This window comes from Ambystoma mexicanum, chromosome 12, assembly GCF_040938575.1.
Source record: "Ambystoma mexicanum isolate Mex_15411 chromosome 12, UKY_AmexF1_1, whole genome shotgun sequence".
Taxonomy (NCBI): domain Eukaryota; kingdom Metazoa; phylum Chordata; class Amphibia; order Caudata; family Ambystomatidae; genus Ambystoma; species Ambystoma mexicanum.
Window position 1 is genome coordinate 974,095,391 of NC_090936.1, and position 17,140 is coordinate 974,112,530.

Sequence of the window (17,140 nt, forward strand, 5' to 3'; positions counted from 1 at the left end):
TCAAAATATAAGTCCATTTCCAATGGCAGTATTTTAGATTCATGTAAAAATGTTTTACCTGGAAAATGAACATGTTTTTGTAAGAATTATTTCTTTGCACCTATGTATTCATGCACATTGAAAAGGTACAGGTTTACTTCTTCCGATGAGGTAGTTATAATAGTAGCTTCTTCCTGTGGTACTAGGTGCACTACTGGTCCAAACATATCCATAGAGCTGTGTGGGTGAAAGCAGATACACATGGTCCTATGTGTCTGCTTAATTAAAGACTCCATGTGGAATGTCCTATTAATAAAACTACAGACTAACTCTAACAGCACAAATGAGAACAAATTGCCCAGGATCACACACTGTGGTAAAAGTGGGAGAAGACGCGATAACAACCTGTCCCTAGCTTTTAAACACATAGGGCCTCATTATACGTTTTTTACAGCAACAAAGGTACCAGTAAGCTTGCCGCTATCGTAGTCACTGGGCTGGCAAACTACGAGTTCTGCTTGTATGTGCCTTCCCCCCGCCAGGTCTCACCTGGCGGGCGTACCGGCACAAGCGAGCAGAGCATGTTGGATGCACCGGCACCATTCCAAATGGTGCCGGTGCATCCGACCTCCCCATTCCCATTGAGCCCTATCAGGCTCAATTGGGAATGTGGAGCATTTTATTCCAGTGCCTGCAAATGGGCAATTACTGGGTCCGGTGGGGCCGTAATGACTCGGTAATTGCACATTCGTGGGCACCGGACAAAAAATGATGCCGGCGGCAGCCATGCCGGTTTCACCGGCACGGCTCCCGCCGGTCTCATAATGAGGCCTATACACTTCTAGACTACACCTTCTCTTATTACCATGACTACTACGACTGCTCTGCTCAAATGCAATTTTTCAATAGTCGCCCCATCTTTCATTCGCTAGTTCTTGCACGCCTTTCAGCACTGCCATCTAAGCAGTTCATTCACAGATATACATTGGCTAGTGTCTCTGATTATCACTGAGGATGGGGGGGTGTAATGTGTGGTGTTTGGGACGTGGCTCAGGGAGATTCACCAGCCACCTTCTTCCTCGCGATGCGTTTACAGCACTTCTGGCGCAATGGATAATTGTGCCTATTTGCAGAATGATATGTGGCCGCCACCACAGGGGATAATGTGTGCTGCACAAAGGCATTGTAGGAAAAGATCGTATCTAAAATGCAAATTAACGTTTAGAGCGCATTCGGCATAGTAGATAAGATGTAAGGCCATAATACCGAACAGGGGTGTGAGGTTTGTGGGGGCATCCCCGTACCTCCAGTTCAGTATTAAGGGCTGCGGGGGTTTGGGTGCGTGTTCCCCGCATACTTTATAGGCAGTGCAGGGGACAAATGGCCAAAATCCCCAAAAGACCGAATTACAAAATGCAGGCTAGTGGGCTGCGTGATTTTGTAATTCAGTATTTTGGGATATGGTATTATAACATACATCCCTGCGCAAACACTAGCATCAAGCTAGTTTCAGATCCTCCACGTACATCTTTCCCAGTTATTGTTAATTGTAAGATTTCAGAACAGGGGAACAGCCAAACTAGCGGTTTTTGAGCACACTTCCAATAATAATATTACAATGTATATCCATCAATAATTTTATTTAGCGCCTGCAGTATAATTACTTTCTGCAATGCATAGTTGTTCTGTCAGATTTGAAACAAATGACCTGCAATTTGCTAACAGATACTAACAATCATATCCAACACTGCTGACCCATCATCAGCTACAGTTTTCCAGTGTGTTTAAGCTGCCAACCAAAGCCAAACAGCATTGCATTGTTGGAACCCATCACTGTCGCACCCCAGCTCGGCACTGAAAACGCCCAGACACCAGTTCAACCCTGAAGCGCTTGTGTCTACACTGTTGAGCCCTGAAAGATCAGAACTAAAAGTATTTGAAGTGGTGTTCTATCTCTGGCCTACCTTAAAGGATTCTAGTGACTTTGAAGGCCTGTTCTCTACTTTTTTTGAAAGACATTTCCAATAATTTTACCTTTTGATGCTGAAATTTTTCCTGAGCATCCCTGTCTACAAACTTAGAGTCGCTCTTTATTTTAAAGCCCTCTGTTTTGGGGACATTTTGTAAGTTGAAAGATCCCCATTTTATAGATCCTTGGTTGGCCATTCTTTAATTTTTGTACCACCGTACTATTGTTGTTTGGGTTGATTATGTACCGGGTCACAGGGGTGTTGCTAGGTCTGGAAAATATTGTCATGATGCCTACCCCCGGGTATCAGGACCAAGGCCCTCAGCTCCGGGAGCAGGCATCCAGACATTTGTTTAAACCTCAGCAGCCCCGGCTAGGGGCTGTCTGGGTTCAGTCCTGGCACCTTAGGCGCCAGGCTCATCATAGAAATCAGTCCTAGCGCCATAGGCGCCAGGCTCATAGACTTTACTTACCTGATGCAGACCATGCTGCAAAAGAGTCCAAGCCTACATGAGGCCTGGATGGGACTATTTTGTTACAGGGACTATTTTTTACTCGGGCGTGGCTCTAGGGAACGTCTTACCTGGAACTACTTTGGAGGCTATTTAAACCACACCCGAACAGCAGCACATGCTTTGCGTTATTCTGCATCCAGCAGCGTGACGCTCACCGTGCCTGCAGCCAGCATCCAGTCTTCTGCCACGCCCGCGTGCCTGCAGCCAGCATCCAGTCTTCTGCCACGCCCGCCTCGAATCCGGAGCTCCTAGAATAAAGAAGAGGAAAAGGACAAGGTTAGAAAACAAACTTATTTTCAAATTCCTCAACTAATTCTGCAACCATTTCATCTCCGGACCTGGAAAGTACATCAGTCCTGCACGCGTCGCTTCGCCAGCTCCAGCACGGCGCCATACTCACCAGTTCTCACAGCATCTTTCGATCCGGCACGGTCTCCATCATTTCTTCGCCGTAATCCGGCACCTAGGGGACACAAGAAAAAACAAGGTGAGCCAAGGGAATCAACAAATACAACCTCTTACCACCATAGACTTACCTGATTTACCACCAGCGGTATTATTCCATAACTCTCCACATTTTCATATGCCGCATCTGTAAAGAGGGAGAAAAACAACAGGTCAACGCATGCAATAGTTACCGGACAGCGTTGGGTAACACAGACTCTTACCTGAACGCCAGCAGCAGCTACGAGACCTTATTTTCACGAACTCAGTTGCAACTTAAGGAAGGAAGGGGACAAGAGTGAACATTGGGCACATTGAACTCTTTGAACTTGATACTTACCAATCCCGTCAGGGACTTCATAGTCAATACTTACCGGAACTCTCCCAACGCCTACGCGCCCCTGCAAACACGGAGGATGGCTACGCGCCCCTGCAAACACGGAGGATGGCGAGCTCATCTTTTACGAACATAAGGTGAGGTTACTAAGGGGATATCGGAGGTGATTAGTGGGGGAGAGCGAGAACAGTTGGGATGCTATCACTAAAACCCACAGGTGGTTAATCCCTGTCTCCACTTGCAGGAAAATACTTCTTCGGGTCCAGCAGACAAGACTAGGCGGGCCAGTCCAGACAGTAATCTCTGCACTACGCATCACGTTGAAGGAGACTGTAGCTGTCCAGCTCCGATCGACACCCCTGTGGGGTCCAGGTGAGCGTAACAAATATCTGTGGCTATGCTAATGTCGGGACTGTTGGGAATAGGGGCTAGCTAGCATTTTGCTTGTAGCTCCTGAGCTTCAATCCAGGGCTACAAGCAAAAGATCCGGGGCTATGGCCCCCTTAGCCCCCCCTAGCAATGCCTCTGCCGGGTTATACCCCTTCATAGCCTGCTCTCTGTCTGTGCTAATGTTAATGACGAAGGAGGCATACATGTCATGCTGAGTCTGTTTAACCTTTATGATTTAGACCACTGCTGGCTTTTTAGTAGTGTGGGCTGAGTAGGTGCTTTACCAACTACTCATCCCTGTACTCATGCAGAGCAGTAGTCATTTTGTCACAATGTTGGATTTGCGAAGAGTAGTAAGCCAGGTGGGCCTGACCAGACTTCACCGATCTGCCAATCATAGGGTTCCCTTTGGGACGATGATTATTGTATGAACCCCCAGGTTCTGAGACTAGCTCTGAATACTGGTTCATAACAGTTGTTGCAGAGTTAATCAAGCCACGAACTGCACCTGGCACAGACGGTACCAGGCACAGCCACAGAATGTATGCCATAATATTAATCGAAAGGGCTGCTCCAGAGCACTGGTAGTGTAGGGGGATCAGAGTTTTCGAGATATAAAATTGGGACAGGCCACCAACATAAAGGCAGGACAACAGTTTGAGAGTTGCTGAACTTCAAGTGAGGGAGGGCCATTGCAAACAATCCCGTGGACATAAATAGTGCCAGTTTGCCTTCAACACTTAGATAAAAAGGAACTTTTTCTAAAAATGTAATGCCAAGCCCGTCCACAAAGCTGTCTTCTCACTAGTCCCTGTGGCAAAGATGTTTGTTATTATATATGGCTGGTAACCGAGAAGTTGCTCATTTCAGGCCACCGCGTGCTGTGATCGTGACTTAAAACTTTGATGAAAAGATCACCAAAGTATTTTATTTATTAATATATTGTATTTATTGACAGCGGCCAAACCCGTAGCTATCACAGCGCTGGTACAACTGAGTGAATGGAAACTGTCAAAGTAAAGATAACCTAATTCTGATCTATACACAGTCATGTTGCACTGCTTTGATCAGGGGTCGACTGGTCTAGAGGGAGTCCTGGAGATTTCCCAGGGGCCTCTGGTCCAAAGGCCTCCTTTTTATGGGTACCCTGGATTTCTGCTTCTCTTACCTTCTCCCAGTCCCACCTTCTGCCCCTTTCTTTCCATTTCTCCTCATTCCTCAAAGCAATATTTTGATGTAAAGCTTTCAGAATGTTATTCCTCACTAATAACTCATGTTTCATGTCAGTTTTGTTCTTAAGTCTAACTACTTGTTAATCAATATATAGGGAGAAATGTGTTCTAAAACCATTTGGATCCATTTTTCGAAGTTTTCTTGAGTGATCAACCCCTCCTCCCACATGAGCCTTACTTAGAGGGGTTGCGCTTTCCCGCCGCCTTCGCTCCCAGGGTGTAATATTGGGCCACTTTCAAAAATACTCCAGAACTCTAAAACCTCCAAAATTTCTAAGTACTATGTGCGTCCTTCACTCACTATAGTTCTGTCAAAAACCACCATCGGCAATTCCAACAGTTTGTGCTTGTGTATAACTATTAGGCATTTGCCAGGCACTGCTATTAGAATCCCACAATGCTTGTTCTTTTAGTTATCATTAAACACAATTAACCAGTCATTCCCGAGTCCGTCTCCTTCTTCTGGTTCACCACAACTGACAAATTATTAAGAAACTACTTTTTGAAGTTACCATTAGTTGATTTTTGAGGCATGCGTGTAAATAGTGTTGAGGTTGGGACGTCTTGAAGTCTGGTTGTTCTGCATGAAATTGGTTATCGAGCAGTTTAAATCCAAGTGATGGATATGTATTTTACAGTATAGAGTGGTAGAACTGGTTATCAATCAAGTAACTTCATACCATCGTAGAAGCCACGTGTCCTATGGATAGGTGGTCACTGACTCTTCTGTTCTCAAATCTCATTTTTTACACACCCAAAATATTCCTATTTTCCCAAAAAGTTGCCCCCACAGTCTCTAGGCTGGTGAATCGATGAAGGCCATTGAGAGAAGCTGCATCCCATTGAATGAGATGTCTGCTGTGTGGAATCAGACGCGGGTTCTAGTCCTGCCGTGTCCACTTGACTGCATTGAGTGAGCCTCGATAAGTCAGCTAGTTTCTCCTTGCACATTTGGAGGCTACTAAAAAAAGTAGAGAGGTGGAACGGAACCGTCTCCAATATTTCAGTCCTCCGGGTTATGAATTGCAAACCCATAAGGAGTTAAGACACCTAGCATATGGATGGAAGTGTTACCACCAAAGAAGTGTAGGAATGACCTCCAGCGGAATCACCTCTAGAAGGCCTTCCCCAATCAAGTTCCATGAGCCTTCAGGCTCAGAAATGACAACTAATCAGGTGGGAACTTCAGTTACCACCGGTGGTAACTGCAATTCCGTTTGTCGTAATTAGCACTGCTAATCCTCCCAGACTCATAATGAGCTCCTGATCTCTGAGTGCCTCACTCAGAGAGCTGGTGCGCACCCATTTGAAGAGCCAAGAATCATGCCTGCACAGTATTAAACGACAGATACAAGTGTGAATGTATTTGTTCACTTTACGGCCAATTATGAAAGGATAATAGAGTCTGACAGATGTTCCCTCTCAAGCATAATCATGAATGTCTCTTTTTTTGTCAGTGTGAGCATGTATGTATTTTTAAAGGTGGTTTCCTGGGGGCGCATGTTTTTGCTGAGCTTGTTGTATTTTTTCATTGGAGCTGCCAGCCTATTATAGCTTTAATTACACATCACTGCAGGGCAAACCTCTCTGATCTGAGCTCGAGACCCAATGAATACATTGCAGATGCAACCCCCTCCCTATATCACAATATGTGACAGGCAAGTCACGCTTTGCATCACCCACCATGTGGAGGGCGGTGAGGGCCGGCCATACTCAAGCACTGATGCCGCCATACTCGCAGAAGTTTTCCAAAAAACTGAATTCAACAGTAAAGAAATGTGTGCATTCAGTTACAAAATGCGTGGGAATACAAGAAGAAGAAAAAAAACATGAACACAGTGTATTTGTTTAAGATAGCCAAGGGGGGTTCCCAGTGCAAATTAGTACGAGCTATGGCTCGGGCTCATTCACTTAGATTAAAATCAAGGTGCCTGTGGAATACATATGTTCATAGCCCCTAGACCTGACCGACTATGCCACATGGCAGTGATGATGAGTGTCTGCGAGAGATGCACCTGTGCTCCATGAGTACAAGGCAGAAGGTGAAATACTGAAATATCAATTAGTCAGAGCCCTGAATACCACCAGCCAATAGAAATGAAAAGCTGAAGAAGGGACCGACCAGGTGGGTAGTTCATTTGGCTGGAAGGGCCCCATGAATTACACCAAAAGAACAGACTTGTAGGCCCCAAAGGCAGAGGATGGGATGTGTACCTAATTTTCATCAGCTTTTCTCTTGTCTCCATCATGTCTTCACTGACATCAACGTTATGCGTACCAACCAACGTTTTGGAGTAAAGCGCTATATAAACAAAATAAATGCAAAATACAAATACAACCGTTCAGACCTATCTACTCCGGCCTGCCCGCTGACTAAGCGAACTGCCTCTGACCCGGCCTTCCTGCCTGCCTCTCACCCGGCCTTCCTCCCTGCCTACAAAGGGAAAAACCTACATCCCTCTACTCCGGCTTGCCTGCTGACTAAGCAATCTGCCTGTGACCCGGCCCACCTGCCTGCATACAAAGGGAATAACGTACATCCCTCTAATCTGCCTGCCTGCTGACTAAGCAAACTGACTGTGACCCAGCCTTCCTGCCTGCCTGCAAAGCGGATAACCTACATCTCTCTACTCCAGCCTGCCTGCTGAGTAAGTGGACAGACCTAAGTGCCTCTGACCCAGCCTGTCTGCCTACAAAGCGAATAACCTACATCCCTCTATGCCGGCCTGCCTGCTGACTAAGCAAACTGCCTCTGACCCAGCCTTCCTGCCTGCCTACAAAGGGAATAACCTGCATCCCTCTACTCATGCCTGCCTGCTGACTAAGCAAACTGCCTCTGACCCAGCCTTCCTGCCTGCCTACAAAGGGAATAACCTACATCTCTCTACTCCAGCCTGCCTGCTGAGTAAGTGGACAGACCTAAGTGCCTCTGACCCAGCCTGTCTGCCTACAAAGCGAATAACCTACATCCCTCTATGCCGGCCTGCCTGCTGACTAAGCAAACTGCCTCTGACCCAGCCTTCCTGCCTGCCTACAAAGGGAATAACCTACATCCCTCTACTCCGGCCTGCCTGCTGACTAAGCAAACTGCCTCTGACCCGGCCTTCCTGCCTGCCTCTGACCCGGCCTTCCTCCCTGCCTACAAAGGGAAAAACCTACATCCCTCTACTCCGGCCTGCCTGCTGACTAAGCAATCTGCCTGTGACCCGGCCCACCTGCCTGCATACAAAGGGAATAACGTACATCCCTCTAATCTGCCTGCCTGCTGACTAAGCAAACTGACTGTGACCCAGCCTTCTTGCCTGCCTACATCCCTCTCTACTCCAGCCTGCCTGCTGAGTAAGTGGACAGACCTAAGTGCCTCTGACCCAGCCTGTCTGCCTACAAAGCGAATAACCTACATCCCTCTATGCCGGCCTGCCTGCTGACTAAGCAAACTGCCTCTGACCCAGCCTTCCTGCCTGCCTACAAAAGGAATAACCTACATCCCTCTACTCCGGCCTGCCTGCTGACTAAGCAAACTGCCTGTGACACGGCTTTCCTGCCTGCCTCTGACCCGGCCTTCCTCCCTGCCTACAAAGGGAATAACCTGCATCCCTCTACTCATGCCTGCCTGCTGACTAAGCAAACTGCCTGTGACCCAGCCTTCCTGCCTACGAAGGGAATAACCTACATCCCTCTACGCCGGCCTGCCTATGTACCAAACAGGCAGACTTAAAGAAAATCCATAACACTGCTATTAAGCCTGTCACTGGATTAAATAAAAACACTAAATACCCAACAAACTAACCTTCGGTCACTGGCTCCAACTTCATGCTTGTATCAGATTTAAAAATGGCCTGTCTGCCCGTAAAATGTCTGATAAACAGGACTCCTTTCTATTGCAGCAACAACATATCACGATACACAGCTCCTCGCTAGTCGGATCCTACACTCGGCTCCAGCTACTCTGTTCCGGCATCTGAACTTTAGCTCAAGCTCCCTACACTCTGCTCTTTGCTTTTCTTTCCATGAGCTTGTTATTAATGTGGATCCCTGCACCTCTCCCTGCTACCGTCTGACGTTCATCCACCATGTCTCTTGAGGCGATTACCTTCTCAGGGTGCGTTTTACAAATTCTACTAATACATTCCCAAGACGCGGTTCAATGAAAGACATGATTGAGAGGCAACCAGAATGAAATATGTCTTGTTCAAAATGTATATTTACTGCAAGCCAAGCATAAGACACGAGCTAAAGGCTTTCATTAGTCAGATAATGCCCGAAGACTTCCATCTGCTTCTGCAGCTAGGACCGTGGTAATGGGTGACATGAATGTGCTGTGCACACTGCATGTGTGTGTGCACCGTGTGCGTCTGTGTCTACCTGTCTGTCTTAATGTGTGCCCGCGTCCGCCATTTCTTCCTGTGTTTGCCAGGGCCTTTCTGTGAATGCATCTAAACAGTGCTCTGTTCTGGGCACAGATGGGATAACACAGACCATTCTTGCTGAGTTATAGCATTATAAGAAGATGCTTTGCTTCATGAAGCCCATAGCGTTGCCCCACCCTTAAGGATCCTTAAGGATTCTAGTTGCCATGTTCAGCTCGTTGGTATTTAATGTTCGGTTCTAGTCGCTGACATTCAGGACTAGCTTCTGCGGTTGGACCTGATCTTTAACTAGTACTTTTGGAAAGAAAGAAAGAAAGAAAGAAAGAAAGAAAGAAAGAAAGAAAGAAAGAAAGAAAGAAAGAAAGAAAGAAAGAAAGAAAGAAAGAAAGAAAGAAAGAAAGGGAGAAAGAAGGAAAGAAAGAAAGAAAGAAAGAAAGAAAGAAAGAAAGAAAGAAAGATAGAAAGAAAGAAAGAAAGAAAGAAAGAAAGAAAGAAAGAAAGAAAGAAAGAAAGAAAGAAAATAAATGAAAGAAAGAAAGAAAGAAAAAGAAAGAATGAATGAATGATGGCTCCGCCACACAGGTCCATCTCTGTCAGTAAGTGTGCATCCTGCCATTGTGTGACTGTCAATCCATGAGTGTAGGTGCCAGTCAGTCTATAATAATAATAATGTCGCATTTATATAGCGCTACAAACCCTCAGGTATCTGAGTGCTGCTTATTATTACCCATGGTGTATGGTGCTCATTTATCGACCTCAGAAGGATGAAAGGCTGAGTTTGGCCCTGATGGGATTCGAACCTGCGTCAGCAGGCTCTGCACAGATATCAAAGCAAACATTCTACTTGCTCTGCTACTTGCCCCGCTACTATGGGCCTCATTGCGAGCGATCCGGTCTAGAAATAGAGGGGCAGGTAACAACACTGGCCCCTTTATTTCCGGACCAGGTCACTCTGACTCTGCTAGTAGTGGCAATGAACAACCAGCAGATCTGACCTACCAGTAGTTCAGGCCCCTACCTGTAGGTTTTTGACTGAAGCACTGGCACCGTTAACAACTGTGCGGCTGCTTCAGTGTTTCCATTCCCATGGAGTCCTGTGGGAATGAGAACTTACTGTACCGCAGCCGCCGCCTTTGATGTCCTGGTAACACCTCGACGCCAGGCAGTGGAAACGTAATGCAAGGCTGGCGGTAACTGACCGGTACTGGCAACCTCATAATGAGGCCCCATGTGTCTTTGCGCAGCAGTCTGGTAATGAACATGGATGTTTCTTTCAGCATGAACATGTTCGCCTGTCTGTTTCCTATGCCAGTGGGTGTGTCTGCATGCCAGTCTATGCCTGATCGATGTCAATCTGGTAGATTACCTGTGTGTCTATGTGATACTATGTGTTGTCAAATGGATCCGTCTGTTTGTTTGTGCATATGTGTGGGTTTTAAGACTGTGGGCCTCATCACGAGTTGGGCGGTAACGCTGGCGATATTAGCGCCAGCGTTAATAGCCCTACCGCCAAACCCACGGCGCTAATAGCGGCGGATCACGGGTTTGGCGGAACGGGTATTGCCCATTCCTCACTGAGCCCATTCAGGAATTCCCCATTATCCATTGGGCTCAATGGGGAATTTCCGCGCTCTTACCGCCAGCGAATTTCCCGCCGGCGGTAAGAGTGCGAAATTTTGGCAGATTTCCCCCCAGCTTAGAGCCTGGGGGAAATCTGCCAAACCCATGATTTGGTGGACCCTTAAATGCGGCGGTAATAGCGGCACCGCCACATTTAAGGGGTACCACCAAACTCGTGATTAAGCCCTGTGTGTGGGCTCTCTTTAGTAAACCCATCTGCTTAGCAGTGGCCAGAGATAAAGCCCTTCCCTGAGTAACATTGGATGGTGACCACTTAACGAAAGCACACGTTTCTGAAGTTGACAGGAACATTAAAAAAAAAAGGACTTCTACTCCTACGTCACATCCCCTTTCCCCTGTACTGGCTGTATCTTCCCAAATGGGGATGGGACCTGAACATTTGCGCCGCAAAATAAAATGCTTTTCCTTTAATACACTGACGAGCAAGGGCCTAGTCGCGGACGTGAATGTGCTCTCCTGGCCAGTAGCGGAGGCAGCAGAGGGGGCGGATGATAGGGCACCAGTGGGAGGATGAGATGCGCACTGGGCACCAGGGTCTCCAGGGAGGGCGGACCCCCCTCTTTGCCCCCACCCTGGCACTGCCACTGTCTCTGCCGCCCAACCTCAGTCCTCTTTTCCTTGTGGAAGGTATCAGTCCTGCACCACGTTGGCATGAATGTTTTCTGTATCTTGTTCCCCGCTTTTCTATTTCAATTTTCTCTCTCTCTAGCCTCTGGTGTCCTGCTCCTCTGGTGCATGTTGGTCACAAGTGGCTTCAATCAGTGTGCGTCCTGTGAAAGATCGTTCATTCCCAGTGTCAGACCCCAACGCTCCTCTGTTTTAAGTGTTTGTGGAGCTGGTCATAGGTGGGACTACTGTATTTAGTATTTAGTATTTAGTATTCATTTTATTTGTATAGCGCAGACCAGGCCCGGAGGCTACCGGGCACATTTCTTAAGGCAATGGTTACATAAGTTGCATACAGTGATAATATATCAAACAATAAATATGGCATAGAAATAGACATGGGTAGGTAGTACAACGATACATGGTTTGTCAAGTAGTACATCCCTACATAGGTTATTGCAACACGTTTTCAGAATGTAGCTTAGGCATTGGAAGAGGCGAGCCAACATTTGGCTCTATGTTTGAAAAGGTTGAGGGAGGGGAGGTTTCTGATAGTCAAGGGGACAGCATTCCACAGTTTGGGTGCCAGGACTGGGAAGCTAGAACCACCAGCTGTTTGGAGCTTGTATCTAGGTATCAGTAGGCTCTGGTTGAGGGTAGATCTAAGTGAGCGAACTGGAGTGTACAACGTGAATCGTGAGGAGAGATAAGTGGGGGCCAGGTTGTTCATGCATTTGTAGGTAAGGGCAAGCGATTTTAGTGAGATCCTTTGGGTGACTGACAACCAATGAAGGTTCTTCCTGGTATCCGAAATGTGTGCGGATCTGGGGATATGTGCGTGTGACACTCTGACACAAGGTAGTTAAAAAATAGATTTTCCAGGAGATGAGAAATCTTGTATCGGTCTCCACCAGAGCATTTGCCGGCATTTACACATCGAAAATCAAAGTCAGATAAGGTAAGTAATTTGTTTTCTAGAGCACCTAGGCAGGGGGATTCCTTTCTGGGGAGTTCCTCATACCGGTGCATTTCACGAGGCCTCCAAGGATACCGGTGCTCACGCTGAGGGGTCAGCTGACTCTATCGTGGTCAGCACAGAGGGGTCACACCGCTATATCACCAGACAACCATTTGAGGGGCCTTTGCATCCAGTTACCGGGTCTAGGCCTGAGGGGGCGCCTCTCCCTGAGAGGACTACTGGGCTGAGGCCAGAGGGCACAGAGTCACCGGGAGCCAGATCAAAGGTCGGCAGGAGTACCAAGCTACGTCTAAAAAGGATCAATTAGTCAAGGATCTTCGCCGGTCAGAGAGTTATGTGCATTCCTCCTGCTTCAATCAGTGTGAGCACCAACACAATGGCGGAAGAGAGTGACAAAATGGTTGCCAATTTTACATTGCTCGAGCTAACGGAAAATCTATTTGAGCTGGGGTTGCCAGTCAACTTAAATAATCAGAGTTGACGCCCACCCAAAATCTGACCATCATAGGTTTCGGAGAAGCCACTTTGAGGGAGCACATTTTCCGAACCCAGGAACGTTGAAATTATCTTCTGAGAGCCATTCAACACTTTTTCAGTTGAGAGATCACGTTGTTTTAGTGGTTCCAGAACCTATTGTTGCTGGTGGCTACTTGCACATTGTCTGTTCCACGTGCCAGGCTCAAGATGTGCTGAGTCTAAATGAACCTGTTGGCATGCTGGGATCAGGAAAAGGCTTCTCAATCGGGCATGAATTTGAAACCGCGCTTGCTGATGGTCGAACTGGTGGAAGGAGGATTGCTACTTGACGAATGACGCTCCTCTGACTCTGGCTCACAATTCAGGGGCAGTGATGCCGGATTCATCACTTGAGAGCTGTGGAGCTGCAATAGGGGCTCACTTCACTGCCTGCGGTCAGGACTGAATATGTCTTGGCATATACATTTCCTGGAGCTCAAAGCAATTCAATTGGCCCTCAGTTCCTGCCACTGGCATGGGACAAGGTTGCATCCTTGACTGAAAGCACAACCTCAATATTTCACATCAATAAACAGTGGGACACCAGCCAGCTCTCCCCCTCTGCTGTGTTTTCTGGCAGTGGAAATATGGGAGTGGGCATAAGCCCAGGGGATAACACTATGGGCTGTTCATCTCGCTGGAGACTCCATGCAGACAGACTCAGCAGCTGAGGCCCAACAAATACAAGTGTGAATTGCACCGAGACATTCATCAGAGGAGATTCAACGTGTGGGAGCTTTCAGAGGAGGACCTGTTTGCTATGAGGGTCAATGTCAAGTGTCCTCAGTTTGCATCCTGGAAGGACCAAGGCGACTAGATATTGGGGAACTTGTTCCAGATATCCTAGAATCAACTAAGATGTTACGCCTTTCCGCTGAGTCCTCTCATTCAGAGAGTGCTAGACAATTTTGATCATCAATGGCAGACAATCTTATTCTGTGGCACCATAATGGACCCCCACTGTGTGGTTCTCAGACATGTGAAATCTGGCTACGGGAGCTCTACTTCACCTGGAGACCCCCAGGCAGATGCTCTTGCAGCAAGAGAGGGGGGGCTGGTTCTCCACCCATCTTCACAGTCCCTAGCCCTTGCACCTGGTTCCTGAAAGCCGGACATTAGGGCACCTTGTTTTGTCAGATGACAGAATGTTCTACAATTCAACAAGCCAGAAAATAATCTACCTGTGCTCATTATAAGAGTAAGTGGGTGGTTTTTAACTAAAATGGTGATGGCTTCAATAGCAATAACGAGATTGTTGTGCCAACTTTCTTTCTGAATCCACATTCAGAAGCAGACAAGATCTAACATTGCTTTGATGTCTGGAGGGAATTGAAATGTTATCTAAGGAAAACAACATATTTCAGAAAGATGGGGGCCCTGTTTGCCACTTTTGTAGCCACATCTCCAGGAAGAAAGGTTTCCAAAGCATCCATCAACAGAGAAATGGAGGCCAGTGCTTCAGGCATACAGCGTCCAGAAGAAAGCTCCAACTGTGGGTATTCATGCATATGTGACAAGCGCAAAAGCAACTGCAGTGGCATTTCATTGGCATGTCTCGGCAGGATAGCTCAGTGACAACGTGCTCGCCTTGGAAGCAAGATGACACGGTTCGATCCCCGGGTCCGTGCTTAGAAACCTCTGGGTATTAAGCGCGTTATAAATAACTTATCATATCATACATTCTGGGACACTATTAAGGCGGATGGGTATCACCCTCCACATTTTGCAAGCACTACTGTTTGGCGATGCTGCATTCAGGCAAGTGCTCCTGAGGAATTGGTTTGCTTGAAGCAGTCAGTAAGGTTACCTCTTCCCTTTGAGATTAGTGCACCCGAATAGACCATATAGTACAGAGGAAAGGGGACAGGATGCGAAAGAAAAAGTGAATCACTATAGTGACTAATCTACTCCTGTTACAGGCTCCCCTTTCCCTTCCCTCGCTCTATCCCCCCATTAAATAGGGTAGTAATCAGCATTGATTCCGATGCGTGAAACAGGGGCACTGACCTGGGCTGCAGCAAGGTCGGGGCTGGCGGAGAGTGGGCAAGCGCCCACACCAGCAAGACAAACAAGTGGAAACACGGGGCATAGCAGGTGCAGAGGATAACGTGGCACCTCACACCCCCCATGTGCCCACCCCTCAGGATCAGCAAGTTCCATCCACTGGAATCTCATGGACACCATTATAGTGAGGTGGAATGGCAGAATCCAGAGGGCATGGAAATACACATTCACAGGAATGGCAGAATCCAGAGGGCATGGAAATACACATTCACACATATACAGGAGATCACAGCTCCTCCTGCTGAGGGTGCATGCAAATGCCCGTTTTCATTTCCCCTACTCATGATTCATTCCCCAAATGTGATTCACAGCGATGCATGAGGAAGGAGAACATGAATGGGCGCCTGTTTCATGGGGTCGAGGCAAGTATATGGGGGCGAGAAGACTGCCTAAACACTGTTACTCCAGACTGAGGCTGACTTCACCCGACCAGGCGACTTAACCCCTTAACTGCCAGGCTATTATGCAAGTCTATGCAAAAAGGACGAGCATACTCGTCCTTGGCACTTTTGATCAGTGTTGCCCTTCTTGCTCGCGTTTGGCTGGCGTACAGAGGAGAAAAGATCAATCAGACTCACTGGAGAAAATGCCTGTAGCTATGGGTGGTGTGGTGGGTGGTCATTGGGCCTCATTACAAACATGCCGGTGTGTGAAAAAAGTAACCGTAATTCCGTTACCGCCACTTTTCCCACATACCGTCTAATTATCATTTTTGACAGATTTACCATTGGCGGAATCATGGCGTGGTAAATCCACCAGATTTTATCGGAAAAGTGGCGTATTCACCACCAGCTTGTTGCTGGAGGTAAATCCTACACTTTACCACCAAATATCGGTGGATTTACTGTGCAGTAATTTCACCAGCAGTAAATCTGCTAAAAATTCCCATGCAGTCCTACAGACTCCAGAAATGGGGAATTACTACAACTTCTAATGCCATGGTAACTCCACAGGACCAGGTAGCAGTAACGGTAATTGTGTTTGGCTGTATTTTGGTGGATATACTACCGGAATACCGCCAAACTAGTAATGAGGCCTCTAGTTTGAGAATTTGTCCCATCTGCCTCTCCTTGATCTTGTTGTTGTTCTTGAATGTTCACGTTTTCCATTTAGCCGTAGAGGCCCTATAGTGGACAGCAGATGTTCACGAAAGTTCATAAGGTGAACAGTAGTGCAGGTACATGGGGGCAAATGTAGTGGTACCGTTTATTTTTTGAAAGACAAATGCAGATTTACAAAGTTATGCTTGTTATGTCAGGTGCATCTACTGAAATGTATGAAACATATTTCATATCATAACCATAAAAGTTTTAATACATTATCCTTTCATTGTTCATGAAACTTTTTTGCAAGACTTCTTGTCTTGCTAATCAACCTCCAGGCCTGGAAGCGATTGCAGGGTATCACACCGTTCAGGGGGGCAGCAAGGGAAGGATGGTTGCGTCAAGAAGTATATATCCTTGATGTTGTCTGTACATGGGCCTCATCCATCTTCTGATTTTGGTGTTGTGGAGAAGATATTGGTTGGATTTCTGTCTTCCTTCTTAAGACCTTTCAGGGGGCACATCAACATGATCATAGAAGTGTCCTATGGACTTTGTACCTGCCCTAAGGAATCCCTGGAGGTTATCCATAATACAGTTGTTCTTTCTACACCCTTCTAGAATGCTTGGTTCAGGAGCTGAAGCCCACCCCAGGGGGTTTTATTGTATGGCAGGTGACCATTGACTATGTTAGTGGTCCTGCGCTGAAGGCAAAGGCCTCCAAAGGGGATGAAGGTCACCTGGCACACAAGGGAGCCCAATGGTAAGGGCTATAACACTATTAGAACTTGTGCAAGGGAAGCCTCACCCTGGGCTTTCTTTGACAGAGCGTGCCTGTCTCTCAGTGTCCAGTGTCCAGTAAGCACCCAGCACAAAAGGAATCTTGGAATGGAACCTGTACAGGTGCTAAGAGTCTCCATTCCAAGCCTACTGAATGGCTGTATAGCTGAAAGCTGTGAGAAGAACAAAGGCGAAGCATAGCATGCAGGCTTCTACAGTGGTGAGCCTGCATGCCTCAATTTCTGATTTTAGTAAAAAAAAGATAGAATGTTCTA

General features: G+C 47.0%; 1 protein-coding gene across 5 annotated transcripts in view; it reads right to left on the bottom strand.

The window, feature by feature from the left end:
• Positions 1 to 17,140, bottom strand: part of SHANK3 (SH3 and multiple ankyrin repeat domains 3) — a 3,072,962-nt gene that overhangs the window by 1,689,107 nt on the left and 1,366,715 nt on the right. The window lies entirely within an intron of this gene.